The sequence below is a fragment of the Electrophorus electricus genome, chromosome 22 (genome assembly GCF_041902795.1).
Source record: "Electrophorus electricus isolate QZ-2024a chromosome 22, ASM4190279v1, whole genome shotgun sequence".
Taxonomy (NCBI): domain Eukaryota; kingdom Metazoa; phylum Chordata; class Actinopteri; order Gymnotiformes; family Gymnotidae; genus Electrophorus; species Electrophorus electricus.
In genome coordinates, this window is record NC_137518.1 from 452,915 (window position 1) to 476,629 (window position 23,715).

Genomic DNA, 23,715 nt, shown 5'->3' on the forward strand with positions numbered 1-23,715 from the left:
CCTGAACTGACCTACTGACATTTAAGCACAAAACCGATTCAGAGTCTTTGTGATAGCGGTGAGTCTTGGTAATAGTGATGAGTCTGGGTAATGGTGACGTCTCATTGGAGCCACTAGGGTTAACTTTAGCCCAATATGCATGTCTTCTTGTCAAATTTTTTTTCTTTAAATTTCTGTAGTTGTACATAAGCAAATAATGGAAAATAAATCAAGAAAAATATCGTTTCTTCTAAATATATGGAAACAACGCATCGTGACCTCATTTATGTAGTGTCACCATATTAGCCAGCACGTTTTCATTAAGGTATAAATGGTATATATTTCCATTTAAGGCCAGTCATGAAGATTTATGTTGTAGATAGGTATCCAGCAGTAGACTATTTTGAACTTATTTTACAAGTAACCATTTTTAAAAAGATATTATTCCATTAATAATCAGTGATAGTTGATGTCTGATGTGAGTGTATCGTCTTTATGGAAGCTAATGTGAAACTCTGTACTTATCAGCCGTTGTTTTATGTCAGTAGTGGGAGAAGAGTTTATTCAGATAGTGACGTCCCATTTCCTATTCTATCCTACCGAAGACCGCAGGGATATTCCACCCGTACGATGAGCATGATACGGCATTATAAGAAAACGGCTTTGTTAGGCAGAGCTGTGAACATCTGCGTATTTACGCGCTTGCTGTAGCCTGGGACGCCGCACCGATCAGCCCGCTGCAGCAGGTAAGTGGCTGTTTTAGCTGAGGGAACCACACAGAGACCAGTCTTGCCGTTGCCGGATTAACGACGCTTGGCGTAGCCTGGCTTTTCACCAACATGCCGTGTAGATTCGTCCTTTGACAGCACTGTGACTTTAGGCCTGGGATTAGAGCAAATAGCCTCTATAGCTGTAGCACTGGGCGTTTCGCTATGGAAGCCCGTACTCTACAGTATCCTATCAGAGCCAAGCGAACAAACACGGCGCTCCTCATCTCTCGCTGTGATTTCATCTCTTTCTATGCCCTCGGTTAGCATTTTCTGAATCATTATTCAAAATATACGAACACACCTAACTGTGGTCGCTATAATAAACCAGCATCGTTATTTTGTGCAATAAGGTAAAGCGTCCATAAATCTCTTATGTCGAAAAGCCAAAGCCTATTTTCAGCTGTTATTACTGGGGGAAAACAAATCTTAGTGTTAATTGGGAGAGTCGTTAGGGCTGGTCGCGGTTACCTTTATGTGAGGTAGATTAACATCTGTGATGGACAGATGCTGAGGCACGATATCCTCGCCAACGTGACGCGGCCGGAGCTCGGCCGGACCCTATAATGGCAGATTTACGCGTCTGTTCTGGACACGCTGCGTGAAGGTTTCGTTTCCTTTCACCTGTTATACTGTTCATTCGTTTTCTGAAAGCGTTGGATGAGGCTCCTGGATATGCTCCCCAGAAATCTCAGGTGGTGTCGGCGATCGTTGATTTGTGTATCAACGGATTGGCTATAGTCGAAAATGACCACGTAATCCTGTCGTTATTGGAACAATTTAGAGACAAGTTATGCGAGGGAAGCTTTTGCGTCCTTTGAAAAAAGGAGCCTGGTAACTAGAGTTATAAAACTAGTGTGGCTATTATCACCATGATCTATGATGAGCGGTCAGTGGAGCGTCACCATCCTCTGCCAAAGGTAAAAGACTAGCCGGGGGAAGTAAGAATGTTGGTTCATGCTTACATGCCTAACCCAAAGCTTCGTGGTAATAAGCGCCATCAGTCTGCTGGATGGGACACTTGTAATACACTCCAAAACACTTCAGTTTATTCAGAGGTTTATTTTTAAGAGTCATATAAAGAATAAAGAATTTCCAAATGGTTCCCAGTGTGGAACGTATGCAGTGCAATTTAGAGTTTTCTGAATCATGAGGGCGTGATAATTATCATAGCCTGGAACCAGAGGAAAGCGACACAAGGGCAGTGCATGATGTCCCCATGATGTCTTCATGATGTTCCACACGTCCCCATTATTTCCCCAGCCTTGGCCTTGACAACCACTTATAAGTAGTGCACATTCCTGGTGGTAATGTTGTTTAGTCCAGAACAAATAAACAAAATAAAATAGAAAAGTGATGAATATATACAGTGATTAATTTTTAGTGCACAGAGAAGAGGACACTTTATTCAGACACATACAAGCCATAGTTATTTTAGTTATTAGAAAAGTTAGGTCTGACATTTAGGCAGGCGAACACGTCTTACTAAAGTTTCTGCAAATTAATGCAAGCTCTTTTAGGTTAAAATCACATGAACTACACCACAGATAGAAAAGGAAATCAGACGATCTAGTTTAATCTTTCTGTAATTTCTGTTTCCACACTACCATGCTACCATGCCATGTTAACTTTGCTATTTAATATTTTATTTTTAATTTGATGTTTCTCCCAGAACCTCAATTGTTGTACATTATATTGACATTTCTTCATGAAAATATGGTAGATAATATTCTGACACTGAATATGCTACTGATAGTGAAGCTGTCTAAAAATGGGTGTTTCCATATATTTTAGTTAGAAATCCACTATATTTAAGTTAGAAATCAGTAACACAGTAAGATTCATTTCTCTGCTTAAATGTGAATGGATTTGCTGAGAGCTTTGGGAAAGTTCCTGCTATTCTTTGCTTGTCCTTTCAATCATTCACTGTATTTTCAGTGATCATGTTTAAATAACTTATGCAAGGCCCAACCCAGTGTGCAGCAGTGCAATTCTATTAGATTAACGTCCTCACCGGGCACCAGTACCCTGAGTACAGCAGAGAAATCAGACCCCAAAATGGACAGATTCATGATTTCTTCCACTCAGGGATGCATTTACCACCTTGAACTGATTTTCTTGAGATATTCATACCAGAAGTTGGATGCCTCATAGAAACAGAACTTGCCCTGGACGTAAGTGATGTCCTGTGGCGAGCCTTGTGAGAGTCCACTGCTAATATCAGAGGACATACAGAAGCAAAAATATTTAAATATGAAAACAGATGTCAATGTTTTTCCAGATGATAAGATTACTTTCTCCACAATCTCTTAGGATAAATATCCAACCGCAACGAACTGCTACCTTTTCAGCACCTTTCCCCCCTTTTTTCTTCACCTTCCCATCTTTATTTTTCCAAACGTGTCATTATGTAAGACTGTGAGAATTGTACTGGGGGCAGAGATGAAAGGAGCTGTTTATAGAGATGTTCAGTAAACCTTGAGTCCTTCAAGGCACAGGAAGGCCACACTGCTGAACATGACAGCATTAGTGTCTTTTTTAACATTAAAAAAATGTGTAGAAGTGTTTCAAAGTGTGATAGAATGTCTCCTACTTTCTAATCATCAAACTCAGGGAAGACACCTCTATGTTTTCATGCTTTTACACACAGTGCTATCAGTGCTTGTTCAGTCTAAACGCTCCTTTATTGTTCATTTGCCCATTATAAAAGAGATCTGTCCTTCTTAGGCCTGAGATCGGGATTGTATGAACTACAAAAAGGGAGTAAAAGATGAAAAAACAGATATCTGAATGCCTGTGAAATCAGTGTTTTGACTGAGAGATGTGTGAACCTTAACATTCCTCAGCACCCTTATGATTGTCTGGCTTTGTGATTTCAAATCAGGCTAATCTTTTTTTTTGCAGGCTGCCACAGTTTGTTGAGGGTCTGTTCTCGCATAATTCATTGTGTATTTAGCCTATATGCTGTTGTCACATGTTTAGTACCTTCCTAGTTCCTCTGTTGCTATTACTGTCTTTATATTTAACTTGGTTTGATTTTTAATTCAGTTGGAGCCTATTTAGTTTAATTTGCTTTGGCCATAGAATTAAACTGTTTTGATTGTTTAATTCCAGTCTAGCTTGTATTAGAGCATTATAGAGCTCTTCTAATTTGGGTTTTTAAGATCTCTGAATTGTGTCTTTATCTGAATCTGCCAAATATGCAGTTGAATTGAAAACAGTGTATCCCCCAAATTATGGAAAGGATTCATATGAGAATATGTGGACATTGCAATATTGAAACATGTGAAATGTATCTGCATGTTGGTACACCAATTAATTACTGGATGCTCATTCGAGTCTAACAGCAGGAATACCAAACAATACTCAGTCGAGTCTAACAGCAGGAATACCAAACAACACTCAGTTGAGTCTAACAGCGGGAATACCAAACAATTCTCAGTCAAGTCTAACAGTGGCAGTACCAGACAATGGACAGGTTAAACCTTGAGTCCTACCTCATCCCTGACTGCCATCCACAGGTTTTTAGACTTATCCAAGCTGCTCTGTGTTAGCTAACACAAAATCCCACAAACACACAAGCAGAAACACACAGATAATGTGTTTCCACACACCTGATGTTCAAATAAAGGCATGGAGGCACATCTGGCAGGGTCAGCATTTCCTCATCCTCTGCCCATTTCATTTTTATGTCTGGGGTTTTGTGATTCCCCAGAATGTTGTCACCCACAATTTTAATTCCCTTGGGAGGAGACATTGATGATTTTGATGAATAAACATTTAGGATATTTTCATGTTTGGTTAAATCCTCAATAACAAAAATCTACAACACATTTCAATGCCTAGCTGTTACTTTGAATTTTAATGAAGAGATTTTTGTTCAAAGTAATGAATATCAGCACACTGAAATTAAACCGCATAACTATGTCAGGTGTTATGACATCTGACATCTGTGATTATGCATCTCTGTACTATGACATCTGTGTTTGAACTAAAAAATTAAATTTTCATAGCTTTCCTGTCATAACGGCATTTACAAAAGTGCTTTGTAATTTACTCATAGAATATATCCAAGCACAGTATAGTAGGTTACAATTAAACATACCAATGAACTAGAATACTGTAGAGTACAGGGATGAATGCTGATACCTAGAAGTGCAAAATACATAAGGTCTATCTTAAGCAATGATAAGTGCTATAAATAATAAGTGCTAGAATTTGTTAAAAAACATAAATAATGCCCTACAGAGCACCTTATAGTTTCAGTCATGTTACAGAGATAGGTGAGTGTAGGACTCTTGCCTGAGGACTCTTATTGGTGTAGCACAGAGCATTTACCCAGAGGAGGGTTTGAACCACAGTCCCCCACAGGGGAGACAACAGTTTTCTAATGTGGCTGTGATTTCCAGTCTTTAAACATTTTAAATAATATTAATTCTTTTTTCTCGCTTTGCTTGCTTATTGAATTTTTTGTTATAATTTTAAAAGGCTATGAAATCTTGAAGTGTTCCTGGTAAATCATGCACAGGATGGAGTGTATTTGTGGTCTACTTGGAAATGACATCATGTAGGACTACATCTTATTCAGGGTCAAAAATATCGCTTTCCTTTCTTGCACCCTCTGGGGGAGGCTTCACTGATGTCATGCTTCTCAGTGAGTGACCCCTTGCATGCAGGAGCCGATGTGGAGAAGGGTCATTGTGTTTGCACACATTTCCTCCATACCCTCCAAATATAAATTAGTGTGCAGAGCCTGTACACTCCAGGGACGTTTTGTTTGTCTTATTAAGCAAGGTTTTGAAAGGGCTTTACGGGGACCAGTGGAGATGGCTGTTCTTACAGGAAAATGGGAAACAAGAACCTAAATGTTATAACAAATGTAGTGACGTGTAATCTACATGTTCTCGTATTCTCATAGAGCGATGCCACAGGATCGTTATTATCATGTTGAGGTTCAAATTTTGTGATATTTTGAGCCTACATTTCTCAAAACCTCACAAAAAAAGTAAAGAAAACCACATTCTTGAATTCCAAATAGTGGATTTTACTTTGTTGTGCTTTTTGTTCAGGTCTGAATGAACAGGGGTCATGTCACATAGATGGCTGGTGTTAATCCCAGCCCGAGCCCCTAAGAGCCCTCCAGCACCTGCAGGCATCTCCCAGGGTTATATAGTCCAGAGATTATTGCTTACAGCTGTGTGGTATCCAGAAGAGAGGCAGGAGGAAGACACTACTCACCCTCTCTTTTATTGGTTTATTCCTCTCTCTCACTTTTTCTCATAACACCCTCACATTACCTTTCTGTGAGTGCATTTAAGTTGTATGTAAGAGGCATTATATGCTTTCCTTTTCCTTTGCGAACTGGGTCTGCTGCCCAGTCCAATTACAGTGACTTCATTCAGAACCGCATCGTTCACATAAGGGAAGACATATTTTCACTAGAATGGTGTCTTAGTGTCGTCTGTTACAAGTGACTTTTGAAGATACTGTTATGGGGTAGGGAGGCAAATCTCTTATGGTGCCACCTTGTTCTATATTTTGGAATTTTCTGTTATTGTTTTGGCAGGTGTACAGTGAGCAAAACATTGTAGGCCCTGCTGACCCCCCCTTTACACACACATCTACATTTCGGTCTCACTGGCACACCTGGTGCTATGACTGCTACATTAGTTGTCACCCTCATCTTGCTCATATATATATATATATATATATATATATATATAGCCATTATATATAAGATCATGAATGTAATGTGTGTGTGTGTGTGTGTGTGTGTGTAGGAGACTGCACAGGTTTATTCAGGCATTTATTAAGAGTAATTTACTTATAAGCAAGTGGGTACGCATGCATGTGCTTGTCGCTGATTAATGGCTGCTGGAACAGTGTAAACACACACACACACACACACAACAAACATGCATTTTGCACCTTTTAAAAGTCATTTAACTGATTTTCCCCTTTATTTCTTTCTCTTACATTTCATATCATACATCGCAATTTCCAGTCTCTGCTGAAAAATGCCGTTCTTAAGAGCTTACATACAGGTTGAAAGTAATAAGTATGCAATATTCTGATATAACAGGCTTTCTATCCATTATGATGGTTATTACAGTTCCAAATTATTGTGATATTTGCCTCACAGACACAAAGTTAAATGCTATCCATTACCTGGTGGCCCTTCACTTTTGCCTGTGATATAATGCAGCAGTGTTCACAGAAAGAATCAAAGGTTGTCAAATTTGATTGATGTTCAAGGAGCATATGGCTTTATAGTTTTGCCTGGAGACTCTCACATGAGCTTCGGGAATGTGCACTGGTTTATTAAAATGCCAGATGGCAAAGTCTTGTGTGATGTGTGACAACTTGACACTTGTCCCTAGTGTGGTAGTAGTGTAATATAGGTCAGAGGGGTGCCTTAGCCTGTTCCACTGGGAGAGAGGGAGGGGTATATCATCACCTCGGACTGTTCCACTGGGAGAGAGGGAGGGAGACATACGGTTATGCTAAATCAACAAAAGGGTACAAGTTGTTCAGGAAAATGAAGATTATTCAATTATGTGGGAAGTGATCCTTGGAGCAGAAAGCTTTGTAGTAAGCTGGAAGTCACCAGAGCAGAGTGAAATATACACCCATAGGGCTTTACACACATAGACACACAGCTGGTTTTATTACTGTAAAACAATAAGAGGCTGTATAACCATTACATATGCAGTTAGACCAGATATCTCAAAGGGAAAAAAGCAAACCCTGGAGAGCGTTTTTTTTTTTTTTTCATTCATGTGTTTGTAGGATCTGGTACAGCTGGCACTGTAACCTACCTTATGATGCGTTCCTGTGTGTGTGGTGATGTGGACTCTCCAAGGCCTAATTCTATGCAATGATTTCAGAGAGTTGGAATCAACATCTGGTGTCCAGGCTTGTAGTCTGCAACTCAACACATTACAGGGCTCAACCCACAACAGCCTGAGGTGATCGCGGGCACCTGGAAGGACCCAAGGTTGGTCTGTACTCCACCACACTTTTGCTGACTCACCTGTAGGTTTGTTTACAGTTTATGGCACCAAACCCTCCTCGTTCACTTTGCTGGCCTGAATCATTTGGGGTTTTAGTGGATATCTTTTTAATGGCACATTGCAATAAAGGGCAAATCAATGCAAATTTTGATTCTGAACAGTGGGAATTTTAAATATGCCCAAACACCCTTCAGAAAGCATCTCCTCTTAAGATCTGTTTTATTTCAGAGTGGTAAAGGTGGCAAAAAGGGCCATCCCAGTCTGCAGTACATGTGGTCAAATTACCAGACTTTTCATTTTGCTTTCAGGAATCATGTGTGCACTCTCAGTGTATAAAGACATGAACATCAGCAAATGTGCACAGTGACTGTGCACGTGGGCTTTGCCTCCTATTCTCTCTTTATCAGATCTGTGCCCACATGGTCGCTGCTTCCTGTGCTTTGCACTGCATACAGCACTCATCATCTGTCTGGTCGATTAGACCAACAATTATTTCCTCCTACTTCTTTCTCATATAGTAAATGTATTGAATACATTTATCAGTTTTTTTCCCTGCAGTGTGGGAATGATATTGCAGTTATGGCTGCCATCCGAGTATGGGAGGAAATCAGTCTGAGATCAGAACTGGGTCCTAGATGTCTCCCCTAACCTTCCAAATAAGGAACCTGGAATCCTCAGGTCCTTCTTCACATACTTCAACTTCCAAACAGCCTTGAATATGGAGATGTTTCCACAGGAATGCATGAACTGAAATCCTAGGGGATAGTGGAGTGTCTAATCCTAGGGGCTATCAAAATGTCTAATCCTAGGGGCTAGCAGAGTGTCTAATCCTAGGAGCTAATGCAGTGTCTAATCCTAGGGGCTAGTGGAGTGTCTAATCCTAGGAGCTAATGCAGTGTCTAATCCTAGGGGCTAGCGGAGTGTCTAATCCTAGGGGCTAGCGGAGTGTCTAATCCTAGGGGCTAGCGGAGTGTCTAATCCTAGGGGCTAGAGGAGTGTCTAATCCTATGGGCTAGCGGAGTGTCTAATTCTAGGGGCTAGCGGAGTGTCTAATCCTAGGGGCTAGAGGAGTGTCTAATCCTAGGGGCTAGAGGAGTGCCTAATCCTAGGGGCTAGCGGAGTGTCTAATCCTAGGGGCTTGCGGAGTGTCTAATCCTAGGGGCTAGAGGACTGTCTAATCCTAGGGGCTAGAGGAGTGTCTAATCCTAGGGGCTAGAGGAGTGTCTAATCCTAGGGGCTAGCTGAGTGTCTGCAACCAAATGGGGACTCAACCACAGACCTGCACATCAACATCTGGCTGTATTAGTCCCTTATCTTGCACCATCAAGGCTGCTGCTTGTCCTGTTGTTTGCCCTCTTTTTTTCCGGTATGGGTTTGGCAAATTCCTTCTTTCATTCTTAATACAAGGACCTGCATGTGCTTGTGCTATACTCCCCTAAATTCACTGTTTAAAACTGTTCATAAAGAATTTAAAACTTTAAATGTTTAGTAGGTTTTAAATAAATTCTTACAGTGCCAATATCAAACAATCTGCTAAATATTCACAATCTGATATATCTCTTATACCTTTATGTTTTATGCCACGTTCTGCTTCTTGTTAAACTAGCTTCATAGATTTCACTCACTTTTAACCCTGAGTTGTATCAATTTCACTGATTCTACAGCATCTTTGTTTAAAAAAGTACCAACACAACTATAGCCTATAAGAATTTGTAGTGTGACAGTTTTAGTAATCAGAACATGGATTAATGAACTCATGATACAAGATCATGGCTTTTGCTTATATTTGGATATTGACACAAGCTTTTTTGTTTTGTCTTTGCACTCCAGCGCAGTTACTAAGGGCTTTGCTCTCATTTTAGGGCATTGGGAACCATGCACCAACCACAGACAGCCCTCTTTATACCCACTACCCAGTGTTCAGTACCCCCTGTTACATTAAGGATGTAGGTCCTTTGCACTCGCACTGGTTATAATCCCTAAGGGTTAGGATAATCCCTAACCCTAATCCTTAATGATGCTCCACCATACGTTCAATAAAGCTACATTCAGTTCCTGCTTGTTTTCCACTGGTCTGGACTTCAGTAAGAAAGGCATGCTCAATCACTGACTTTGGCCTACTATGCCACACTATCTTAGGCAGTTGTGCTTGGGTCCACTGATCTCAGTGCAGTCCATTGTGGTATTCAGGCATTTGGATGGATCTGAGTAGAGATGCTCCTGTTCTTCTTTAATCCTGCTACTGCCTTCTGCTTCATGTCATGGTTTAGCGTAAATCAGTCTCTAACAGACCTGCAACTGTACCACCATGTTTCACACTTGATGTGGTGTGCTTTTCAGTTTTGGTTTCGGAGCGTCGGTTGGTCCCCTTTTGCCATTTACTGGATTTAGCAGATGCCATGGACCCTACGTTCTGTTAGTCGATCCCTGGTTATCTGCAATCAGACACCGTCATAAATTATCCTTGATCATTAAATAAACATCTGCTAACTACGCCCTGTGCAGGTCAAATATAAGTTTTGAGGAGGAGCTGCTTGGACATTGAGGAGTGGAGGTTGGCGAGCACACCACAGTGTGGAGGTTGGCGAGCACACCACAGTGTGGAGGTTGGGGAACACCAGTGTGGAGGTTGGCAAACACACCACAGTGTGGAGGTTGGGGAACACCAGTGTGGAGGTTGGCGAGCACACCACAGTGTGGAGGTTGGGGAACACCAGTGTGGAGGTTGGCGAGCACACCACAGTGTGGAGGTTGGGGAACACCAGTGTGGAGGTTGGCGAGCACACCACAGTGTGGAGGTTGGGGAACACCAGTGTGGAGGTTGGCGAGCACACCACAGTGTGGAGGTTGGGGAACACCAGTGTGGAGGTTGGCAAACACACCACAGTGTGGAGGTTGGCAAACACCAGTGTGGAGGTTGGCAAACACACCACAGTGTGGAGGTTGGGGAACACCAGTGTGGAAGTTGGCAAACACACCACAGTGTGGAGGTTGGGGAACACCAGTGTGGAAGTTGGCAAACACACCACAGTGTGGAGGTTGGCGAACCCTGCAGCGTGAAGGTTGGGGAACACCACACCATGAAGGTTGGGGAACACCATAGCATGAATTGATGACTTGATAGTTATCTATCTTACCTAGTACTTGTGTCCTACACATGTGAAATAACTATTATAATATTATAACATTATATCATTATATCATTATAACATACCATTCTAATACTATATCATTATGACATTATACAATTCTAAGATTATATCATTATGACATTATACCATTCTAACATTATACAATTCTAAGATTATATCATTATGACATTATACCATTATACCATTATATCATTAGAACATTATAGCATTATATCATTAGAACATTAAATCGGGGTTAGACTCTTTGGCTGGTTAACAAGGACAAAATGCCAGAACACTGATTATTCAGACAGGGTTCACCTGATGAGTACACAGACCCTCAAATTACTGCTCACAGCATATTCACAATATTGTCTTTATTTAATTTTGAATAAAACCATTTTGCATTTTGTGGCACACAGACACCAGTTATCCTTTGATAATAATCATCTGTCCATTCTATAGCCAGCACATAAACTATAAACCATTGTCCACGTCTCCAAAGGGATTTAGCTTGCCATGCACGTGGTAACATAGATTACCTAGTAACCTTGTAGGACTGAGCTCACTCACCACAACCTGCTTTACGATGTCAAGATAAGAGGGCCAGACAAAACACATGCCTTTTTTAAGTATAATGTGTAAAATGAGACTCTTGTTTGGGGCATTGGGGAGATCTTTCTCCTGACACCAGGCACATAAGCAAAGTTCACTTACTGGCCAGCACATACCAGGGAACAACTGTCAGGACAGGGTCGAGCTTTCCAGAGAGGCAGTTATTGGAGTCTGGCTTATCGTGACTCTAAAAGCTTCTTTTACCCTGTACATTCACCATTAGTCAAGGGGAAACCTTATCGAGATTTTGACACAAGACTGTTCAGGTTATTACCTATTAGTTTATATCACAAAGTTGATCTTCGGTAGTAACTAATGGCAAAAGCTGTCTAAAGTATTTTTCACAGTTCTGATCTCTTGAGCACAATGCATCAGTCATTTCTGCAGTGTTCACATTCAACACACAAACTGATCACAGAAATGTGTGTGTGAGTATATGTATTGTAACTGCATGTATACTGTATGGGTGTGTTCGAGAGGCAACTCACTCTGGAGTGTTTGTGTGTGTGTGTGTGTGTGTGTGTGTGTGTGTGTGTGTGTGCGCATACTGTATGTGTATAAATACTATATGAGTGTGTTCAGCATACTGTGGTGTTGAAAGTTTCTGTACATTCAAGTGGAGGCCACAGGTGGAGGGTGGGGTTGCTGTATTTGAATACACTCGGGGTGTGTGTGTGGGTGTGTGTGTGTGTGTGTGTGTGTGTGTGTGTGTGTGTGTGTGTGTGTGTGTACATGCGTGTGTCCATGCGTGTGCGCATGTGTTTGCGCATGTGTTTGGGGGTGTGCTTATTCAAGGCACACATGAATTTTTATGTGACAGGTGAGTTATGGTCACTAAGCAGTGTGTGTGTATTTGTATGTGTGTCAGCATAGAGAATTAAAATGTGCAGTCCAAAGTCAAATGTTAATTCTCTACTGCTGGCAAAGTCTGGGCTGGCAAAGTCAGTCATGTGATCTGAATCCAGCATTACTTCGCCCATGGCTAGTTTGTCACTGGGATATCTGACTGATGGCAATCAGCTGGAAGGCTTTTACCCTTCAGTAACTCAACATCATCTGGCAACTGCTCTGGATGTGGTGTGCTGTAGTGTAAACATGGGAGCTATGGTGTGGGTTTATACTGGTTTTTTTGGGGGTTTTTTTTTTGTTTTTTTTGGGGGGGGGTTGTTTCTTTCCAGGTTAGGATTACCAAGACCAATAAATAAAGGATTATTTTAAACAATCTTATTACATTTTTTGCAATAGCTTTTCAGATTTAGCTAAATCCATTCATTTATGTAAGTGAGAGAGAAAAGAGAAATGGACAAAAGAAAAATGAACAAGGTTATTGAAAGAATGTCAATATATTCTGTTTAATACAAACTGTCAAGAATACCAGGACACAGGTAGGTTAGGATCCAAATGCGAAAGGCTTTAATGGGTTCATAATATAGATACAACCAGGAGATCACGATGTAGAGAGTCAGTCAAATCCAGGGGCAGAACCAGTCCAGAGTCCAGAGTGAACTGAAGGGCTGGGAGAGAGGCGTAGCCTGGGGAGGAAACAGAGGTCGGCAGCCAGAAAAATCAGCAGGAGAAGAGAACGCTTGGTATGCATACTAGTATGGCAGTGCTTCGCTAAGAGGTCTGGGAGAACAGGAGTCTTTAAAAGGGAACAGATGGAGATAAATAGGTGTCACACATTAGTACTCAGGAGAAGGTGATGTAGGTCTGGGTGTGGCAAAACTAGTGGGCTGGGCTGAAATCATAACAACAAATACAGAGCACACTGCCAATATCTCTCTAAAATAACCTAATCTAGAATCTAACTGCAACAAGTAGTATTAATGCCTTTGATTGCATGTGCATGCATGCAGAAAACTTTCCAGGCAGCTTACCTCTAACACAGTCTAAAATTTATTCATGCATTCATTTATTTATATATATATATTCTCCTAAGGTGCTGATTTAGACTTCCACTCCCTCTCTTCCTCTCTTCTCATTGCCATATTGATTTGTGATAGGAGGCAGTGCCCATAGCCAATATTTCAGCATTTCCTGCTGTTCTGAGTTTTGTTTCTGTGCGTGTTTGTATGTGATTCAAGAGCATTTTTGCACTAAAATATATCTTACTTATTTATTTGACTTTAGCTTAGAGGAGGATTCAATAAGCATGTTCTCAGTGTAGGAAGTGGGGGGTAAACACACAGACTCACAGTTTGGGGGGTAAACACACATAGACTCACAGTTTGGGGGGTAAATACACACAGACTCACAGTTTGGGGGTTAAACACACAGACTCATGGTATGGGGGTAAATACACACAGACTCACAGTTTGGGGGTAAATACACACAGACTCATGGTTTGGGGTAAACACATACAGACTAATGGTTTGGGGGGTAAACACACACAGACTCATGGTATGGGGTAAATACACACAGACTCATGGTTTGGGGGTAAACACACACAGACTAATGGTTTGGGGGTAAACACACACAGACTCATGGTATGGGGGTAGATACACACAGACTCATGGTATGGGGTAAACACAAACAGACTCACGGTATCGGGGTAAACGCACACAGACTCACAGTTTTGGGGTAAATACACACAGACTAATGGTATGGGGTAAATACACAAAGACTCATGGTTTGGGGGGTAAATACACACAGACTCACGGTATGGGATAAATACACAGACTCACGGTATGGGGGGGTAAATACACACAGACTCACGGTTTGGGGGTAAACACACAAAGACTCACGGTATGGGGTAAACACACACAGACTCACGGTATGGGGGGTAAACACACAGACACAGTTTGGGGGTAAACACACACAGACTCACAGTTTGGGGGGTAAATACACACAGACTCACAGTTTGGGGGGTAAATACACACAGACTCACGGTATGGGGGGTAAATGGCTTCCATTATCACCATGATCACTACTCACCATTATCAATACTCACAATTGTCACCACTAACCATTATCAACATTATCACCACTCAACATTATCACCATTATCAACATTATCACCACTCAACATTATCAACATTATCACCACTCAACATTATCAACATCATCACCACTCAACATTATCACCATTATCAACATTATCACCACTCATCATTATTACCATTATCAACATTATCATCACTCAGCATTATCAACATTATCACCACTCAACATTATCACCATTATCAACATTATCACCACTCAATATTATCACCATTATCACCACTCAACATTATCAAGATTATGAACATTATCACCACTCAACATTATCAACATTATCAACATTATGAACATTATCACCACTCAACATTATCAACATTATCAACATTATCACCACTCAACATTATCAACATTATCACCACTCAACATTATCACCATTATCAACATTATCACCACTCAATATTATCACCATTATCACCACTCAATATTATCAACATCATCACCACTCAACATTATCACCATTATCACCATTATCACCACTCAACATTATCACCATTATCACCATTATCACCACTCAACATTATCAACATTATCAACATTATCAACATTCAACATTATCAACATTATCACCACTCAACATTATCAACATTATCAACATTATCACCATTATCACCACTCAACATTATCACCATTATCAACATTATCACCATTATCAACATTATCACCATTATCACCATTATCAACATTATCATCATTATCACCATTATTACCACTCAACATTATTATCATTATCACCATTATTACCACTCAACATTATCACCATTATCACCATTATCACTGCTCACCATTATCACCTACAGTCCAGTCTACTTGTCCTAGCTGTCATTGCAGTGGTAAGGACAAACACACTTGTGGTCTGTTTGAAAGAAGGAAACATTGCATCAGAATGAAAGTTCTGAAAGTTCATGTGTTACACATAAGAGCAATGAAAACAGAAATGAACAGAATTTTAATATTTTTAAAATGTCTGTTTATTCCTTTCAAATATAGCATGGTCTTCTCTATACCAAAGGGTTTAATCCATACTCCAACACTTATTTAAAGACATAACATGGCTTTAAAGACGTTAACTGCAATGACCATAGAGATCAAAAGATCAAGCTTTTAGGTGAATTGTGAAAGACCTCTCAATGTTGACAGGTGGCATCCATTTTATGAGCTGGATGTGCATGTGTTTAGTGTTTTGAGAATATTTCACAGAATTGTCCTTTCAAGACTAGACCAGACTTCTTTCCTGTGGTCAGCATTAGTCATGTCATGTGGGTTTTGTCATTCCAGAGAAATGAATCAGACATTTGACAAAATTCAACAGCATCATTACAATCAACCTCTTAGCTGTACTACTCAGGGGCGAATGTTGCAATAGCTAACAAAAGTCTATTATTACTATATTTATGTGCAGTAAATTTGCATAAATGATCTTTTTAGAACATATAGATGGCAGTATATGTGATAGAACTGTCACTGAATGTTCAAAGTCTCTATTCATGTTTCTGACTCATGCTTGCCTTTAAGGGCTATAGAGAACATTGAATTACATTTGTATTTTTTTAAATTTAACTTCACCTGTATTTTAGAATATGTTATATGCATTAATTGAGTCATTACACGTATCATGATGAGGCAATACTCAGACCTTTCCTTTAAACTGTCTCCAGCATTTATCTTAAAAAGTGCTTAGTAGAAACATCATTATGTAGCTAAGTAACAATGTATTCTCTGTATGTCTGATTAATCAGGCTGAAGTGTCTTCTTCAAGTGTTGCTGTTAGCTCATGTGGGCCATGCAGTGTAAATTCTTAACAAGTATGTCTGCTGGATCACTGTGTGCCTTCATATATTACCAACACTGTGACACTTTGATGTTACATGGCTAGATGACCTGCAGTATTCTAGCAAAGATTATTTTTGCTGAATACATGACTGGAACAAGGGAGATTGATCTGAAGTACAAAATGTACAAAATAATTTAATACATTAATATTACTATAACATAATATAAATATAATATTACTATATAATATTAATATTTATTAGAAAATTTTCATATTACAGTCTCTTGCAATATCAGTATTTATGGAGTTATTTTCCTAGTAGAAGGGATCATATGTAAATGATATAGTGAAACTTATTTTAAGAACTGCAGATCCATAATGAATGAATTGCAGATGAATAATCATAATCTTGCCTTCTCTTTAGAGAACTCCCTGACCCTCCATCCCAGACTGCAACAGACTTTTGTGGATGAGCAGCTGTTGTTCTCAGATCTTGTCACAAACGTGCCTCAGTCATGCAGGTTTTATCCTCTTGCACAGCTAGTTCAGATATCCAGGCTCCCTGCTGGTGGGTCTTCCTGTGTGTGCCTTCAGACCCCTGCATAAAATCCAGAACGCAGCAGCACGGCTGGTCTTCAACACTCCTAATTTTCCCATGTCACTCCAGTACTTCGTTCACTTTACTGGCTTCTTATTGCTTCTTATACTAGATTTGAAACTGATGCTTGCCTACCAGGCCAAAAATGCCTACCAGGCCAAAATGCCTACAAAGTCAAAAACCGACCCTAACCCTGCTACTTGATGGCACTAGTCAAAACCTTGATCCCTTCATGCAGTGGTCAAAATATTGAGCGCTTCATGCTTCAAGTGTCACACAGCTTGTCTCTCTATTCTTAAAGGGTCATGGAAGACAAAAATGAACATTCTTTTCCATTTGGCACTCAGTTTAATTAAAGTGGGGTTAGTTGTTCTTCCTCTCATTCCATGTTTAAAGTGCCGGTCAAGGTGTCGTACAAAGGCCGTGTGCATCCAGCTTATGCCCTACTGGATTCAGGCGCTGCTGGGAACGTCATGGATTGGGGTTTTGCAAAGAGGCTAGGTATCAAGGCCATCGCTCTGCCCTCCTTGCTAAGCATACAGGCCCTGGACAGGGATCCGGTAGGCCCAGGTTACATCACCCATGTGACTCTTGGGGTCCGCCTGGTCACCAGGGAGGGACATTCTGAGCACATCAGTTTTTTCCTCCTGCCCTGCCTGTCTCACTCTCTCAGCCTAGGTTTGCCATGGCTGCATGCGCACAATCCACAGATGATGTGGGCAAAAAACTGGATCCTGCAGTGGGCAACTGTCCTGTTATTGGAGGTGTTTTCCAAACAAGGCAGTACCCCTCCAGGCAACATCAATCGAAAGTCCTGACAAATAGGTTCCTATTCTATTGGAGTACAAGGACCTGGAGCAGGTCTTCAGGCTCAGCCAAGCCACACGGCTTCCGCCACATCGAGATTGGGACTGCGCTGTAACACTCAAGGAGGGAGCAGTGCCCTCCTGGTGCAGAATCTACCCCCTCTCTCAGGAGTAGGAAAGGGCCATGGGACAGTACATCAAGAAGGCACTGCAACAAGGGTATGTCTGACCCGATACCTCTCCGGCCTCAGCTGGAGTCTTCTTCATAAAGAAGAGGGACGGGGGCCTGAGACCGTGTGTGGACTACTGAGGGCTCAACAAGCTGCTGGTGCCATACCCATATCCCCTTCCCCTGGTACCAGCAGCACTTAAACAACTGTGAGGAGTCAGGTGTTTTACAAAACTGAATTTACACAACGCATACAACTTAATCCGGATCAAGGAGGGAGATGAATGGAAAAGAGTCTTCAGCACCTCCGCGGGCCACTATGAATATTTGGTTATGCCGTAGATTCTGGCGGCAGCCCCATCGGTATTTCAGGCCTACATTAACGAGGTTCTGAGGGAGTTCTTAGGAAGATCCGTCGTCGCCTATATCGACGACATTTTGATCTATTCCCCCTCCTGGAACCAACATGTGCACGACGTGCAGGACATACTACAGACCTTACTACAGAACCGTTTGTACTGTAAGGCCGAGAAATGCGAATTCCACTGCAAAGGGGTGGACTTCCTGGGATACGCTATCCAAGAGGGGCAAGTGAGTATGCAAGCAAGCAAGGTGGAGGCAGTGAAGGCTTGGCCAAGGCCACTCAGATGCAAAGCACTACAGCGATTTCTAGGTTTCACTAACTTTGATCAGAGATTCATCAAATCCTTCAGTTCACTGGCCTTTCACCGACCAGCTCCGAGGACCTGTGCGAAAGATCAAGTGGACTCAGGAGGCAGAAAAGGCCTTCGAGGAGCTCAAGAACGCCTTCACCACCACGCTCGTCTTGCAACAACCGGACCTGGAGAGGCCTTTCCTGGTGGAGGTGGATGCCTCCGACGTAGGAGTGGGTGCGGTACTGTTGCAACACACGGGAGAGAGAGGTGGCCTGTGGCCTATCGCATACTTCTCCCGGAAGCTGAGCCCGGCCGAGAGGAACTACGGGGTTGGGGACTGGAAGCTCCTGGCCATAAAGCTTGCTTTTGAGGAGTGGTGGCACTGGCTTGAGGGAGCGAGACACCCATTCACCATGTATACTGACCACAAGAACCTGGAGTACCTCCAGACCACCAAATGATTAAACGCCAGACAGGCCAGGTGGTCGACCTTTTTCTACCGGTTTCAGTTCAGTCACCTACAGACCTGGGGAGAAGAACACCCGATTGGACGCACTCTCTCGGCAACACAAGGCAGAAGCCCGGTCAACGAGCTCAGAGCCTGTTCTGTCGCCCACCTGCTTTTTGGCGTCTCTAGAATGGGAGCTAGATAGACAGATCAAGGTGGCTAACCCACATCCACAATATCCCACCAATCGCCTATATGTCCCCCCGACACATTGAGGAACACTCATCACATGGGCACATACATTCTTGGGGACGGGTCACCCAGGCTCAACCCGTACCACGCAACTGATAGGAGCACGTTACTGGTGGCCTGCTAAGCCCAAAGAGGTGGTGAGGTTCGTGGTTTCATGCCCTGACTGCACACACAGCAAAATGCCCCGGGTACCTCCGGTGGGGAAACTCTTACCCCTGCCTACGCCCCACCGACCATGGTCACATCTGGCAGTGGATTTTGTAACCGACTTACCAGTCTCTGAGGGCAACACCGTGATCCTGAGTGTTGTAGATTGGTTCTCAAAGATGGTTCAATTCATCGTTTTGGTAGCCCTGCCCACCGTGTTAGAGATGGCCGAATTACTGTTCCGCCAGATCTTCAGACAATTCGGTCTACCCGTGGACATCGATTTGGACCGAAGTCCCCAGTTTACATCACGGGTTTGGAGGGAATTACTGGCTGAACATCATGGTTAGTCTGATGTCTGGTTAGCACCCTCAGGCTAATGGGCAGCTAGAATGAGTTAACCAGGAGCTGAGTAAGTTCCTGCGCTTCTATTGTTACCACCACCCAGAGACCTGGAGTGCGTATCTCCCATGGGCAGAGTATGTGCAAAATTCCATGCGACACACGGGAACTGGTCTCATCTGCTTTGAATGCATTCTAGGCTACCAACCACCTCCCTACCCCTGGAACACCCCTACATCAGACCAGCTGGCTGTGGATAGATGGTGCCGGGAAAGCGAACGGACCTGAGAGGAGACACAACAGAACCTTCGTAGGGCGATCGTTGCCTATAAGAGGAAGGCAGACTGAAGAAGGGGAGAGACCCCACAGTATGAGATTGAGCAGAAGGTGTGGGTCTCTACCAAGGACGGCCGTGCTGGCACTACAGGCAAGCTCGAGGCGCGGTATGAGGGTCCCTACTCCATTACTGGCCGAGTCAATGAGGTAACCTACAGGTTAGGCCTAACTGGGAGTAGTCAGGCTTCCTGGGCCTTCCACATTTCCTTGCTGAATCCTGTGAGGGAGGTTCCCCTCGCCGAGGAGGGAGGTTCCTCGGGAACCCCGGAGACGGAGGAAGGCCTGGTGTACCGGGTGCGTACTCTGCTGGACTCCTGTAGGAGGGGTAGGGGTCTACAGTACCTGGTGGACTGGGAGGGGTATGGCCCCGAGGAGCGCTGTTGGGTCCCAGCTTCCCAAATTTTGGACCCTGACCTCATCGCCTCGTTCCATAGGCTGCACCTGCTGAGGCCTGCCCCAAGTCGGTGGGGTCGGCCGTGGGCCAGGGGCCGGTTGGGGTCTTTGGGGGGGAGGGGGGGTTCTGTCACGGTAGACCGGTCCCCTATGGGGGGGGGGACACACTTGCCTTCCCCGCTCGCAATCACCTGTCTTCTAACAGGGAACACCTGCGCTACTCTGGTGCAGAATCTACGCTACTCTGTTCCTGGAGAACCACCAGATTTATAATAATATGGAAAATAAAGGACCTTTTGGTGAAACTTCGCCTCTCGCTTCCTCCCTGGTGCCTTCATCACAGTATTGCATTGTGTCTTTCATTATAGGTTTTAGCACGGACACTTGGTTCTAGCAGTGTCTCGGTTAAGAGTATTTTTGACCTATTTGTGCTACCTAAGGATTCTTTAAATAAACAAACTCTAACTCTGCTTTAAATAAACAAATAACCCTAACCCTAACACTTTTGGAGAATCTCTGGAGAATCTGGGAAATTCTATAAATGTAAATGAAATTTATATTTTATAAATTCAATCAAATATTACAACTACGAATCTTAATTTATATTTTTACAACTTCTATATCTTTACAACTTCCAAAACTCATAATCAGAGCTCCTGGGTTTTGACACAAATATTTCATAACTGTGCCATTTTGAGAGGTGTAATCCAAGTTGACTCATCTATAGAAATTAGCCTAATATGTTTAATTAACCTAATCTGCCTAATTAACCTAATCTACCATTAGCAACAAATTAATTTACAAGTTACATCAGTGTTGCTGCATGCTGTCAAAACTATTTGCACAAAACAATTTGTAAATGTGAGGTGTGAACTTAATGTGTAATTAATGATTCATAAATGTTATATGAAAAGTATACATATATGTTACAAGTTAAACTGCAAATTTATGAAGTTGGTTATGGATATTATGATTTCAGAATTGCATGCCTGATTCTTATTGACAGCAAATTAACTGTTGCTATCTTAACCCTCTCCATTCTCAAAGGTTAATAGTGTAAAATAATGCAATATAATAACATAATGCAAAATAATAAAATTATATAATGCAAAATAATAAGCAGAGTTTGTTACCAGATTGTGTTGTGTGTTCTGCAGATTTCTTTTTCAAGGTTTACTAAATTAGAATGACAACAAATGAGAAGGTAATCTTCTCCACCCTGGACATTTTATTTCAATCTTCATACTTGAGTCTCAAGTACTCAAGTTTTCCTTTTCTTGTTTTCTACAGTGTGTAAGAAGGTTAGATTTTCATGATTGATTTGCTGTTATGATTGCACCAGTTCCCTGTTCATAAAAGGGGGCTCATTGGCTGGGAGTGTTTCATACCATGTCTACCTTTTGCTGAATGGATATCCTCTTAATGGGAATTTGTTCCATTTCATCTCTGGACATGAAAAGAGTCAAGATCTTAGGATCCTTTGTTATGATCTTAGGATCCTTTGTTACGTTGACTTGTGGGATGTTACCACTAAGATCTCTGACCCCTAAATACCTTTGCTCCCTTGCTCCCATGTCCACTGGATATTGGCTCTTAATCTCCCCTGTTGTTTTGGGTGCATGCTGTCCTGTTTTAATACCCTGTTCATTTATCCAGCAGTTCAAGAGTTAATTCCAAGCAGCAGCTGTAAAAGAGGAAGGAGGAGGGGCAAGAGAGGGGGCTCGTCCACAGCTGCCGTAGTGCCCCCCCCGCTCCGTTACTCGCTGTCTCTAGCTTGCCTGCGGAACAATGGCAGACGCTGCAGACAGGCACTTCACTTGGACGCGTTTCATCTTTCACCAAGACTGCTTCTGCCACCACATGGGCTTCTAGGGATACTAATCAGCAAGACGCGCTCACGTACGGCCATGCTCACACGTAGAGTCTCGTGCAGTGCTGTGAGGGTGCACAGAGAGCACACACGCTGAGCTGCTTATGCATCGATGCTGCACACAGCACTGTCTCTGGATTACAGACCTCTCCACTTGTGCGCGCTTTCTGAATGCGTGTTTATCCCTAAAGCCCTGTGACTCGTGCCTCGTGCCAGTGGAAAGACATGAGAGATTATTACAGTGGCCAAAATACAGGACGCACAGACAAACATCTTTATTGGCAACAGATTTTGTGGCTGTGGACAGGACTGTGAGAAGGTATGATGGCGTGTACTGTTTTTTGTTCAGAGATAGAAATCTTAATAATCTTAAATGTACAAAAAGGCACTGTGCACAGAATGCTTTCTCTGCATAGAATGTAAATGTGTTTAATTGATTTAGGATGTTTTGCAAATTTTTGAAAATGCAACCCCCTGGATCCTCCCCATTTCTCAGTGTAATGTTATAAAGTTGCAAAATTTCATGCAGTACTTTCGTCTTTGCAGTTTGGAAAGGCCCCCAGTAACAGCCTAATCACAAAGAAAGCATCAGTTTTCTTGAGCGAGTACATTTGAGGGAGTGGTTAGATGGCAACGTTTTTTGTAAGGTCTTGCAATTTTGCAGAGTCTGGTACTGGATTGTGATCTCGGTCCCATTTCTGAGATCCATTTCCTCACCAAGCTCTGAGCATTAGAATCTGTTTGGTCACAAAGCTCTGAACACTTGAACCCATTTCCTCACAGAGTTCTGAACACTACAACCTGTTCCTCACAGAGCTCTGAACACTAGAACCTGTTTGATCACAGATCTCTGAACACTAGAAGCTGTTCCTCACAGAGCTCTGAGCACTAGAACCTGTTTGGTCACAGAGCTCTGAACACTAGAACCTGTTCCTCACAGAGCTCTGAACACTAGAACCTGTTCCTCACAAAGCTCTGAACACTAATGTGGCAGTTGGCTTCAGGCTCACACTGAGCTCCCAGCCCGAGGCACTGATGGCAGGTGACATGGGAGTTGTGGAATGCACACCATGTGATAAGGGTGTGGTGGGAGAGGTTGTCAGTTCAACATGACTGTGGTTTTGATTAATGTCTTTTTAACATCCAAAAACATTCCAGACATAACACGTAAAAGTTCATCATGATCTGCTATCTTTTGAATAAAGGTATGAAGAGTAATGGTCACCTTCATTTTTTTTCCTTTTATTTGAGATAGATTCATATATATTCCTGACTTGCTTTTTGGAATAAGATACAGGGACCTGAGATCTCACAACTATTCAGCTGGTAAATTTGCTTCCAGATGTCCAGGGTCACAAAGATGCATTATTCTCTTACATTAAACTTAATCACTGACTCACATTCAAGACTTAACCCCAGTGT

General features: G+C 42.2%; 1 protein-coding gene across 5 annotated transcripts in view; it reads left to right on the top strand.

Moving 5' to 3' along the window:
* Nucleotides 1–298: 298 nt before the first annotated feature.
* The window catches only part of LOC113582019 (nck-associated protein 5-like), a 68,041-nt gene continuing 44,624 nt past the window's right edge, over nucleotides 299–23,715 (top strand). For 2 of the 5 annotated variants that reach the window (XM_035520655.2, XM_035520657.2), the window contains exon 1: nucleotides 299–725. The gene's annotated coding sequence lies outside the window, so the exon portion shown is untranslated. Of the gene's footprint in view, nucleotides 726–7,389; nucleotides 7,744–22,082; nucleotides 22,613–23,715 lie in introns of those variants that run through there. The other 3 variants (XM_027017546.3, XM_035520654.2, XM_035520656.2) reach the window with 2 other exon arrangements.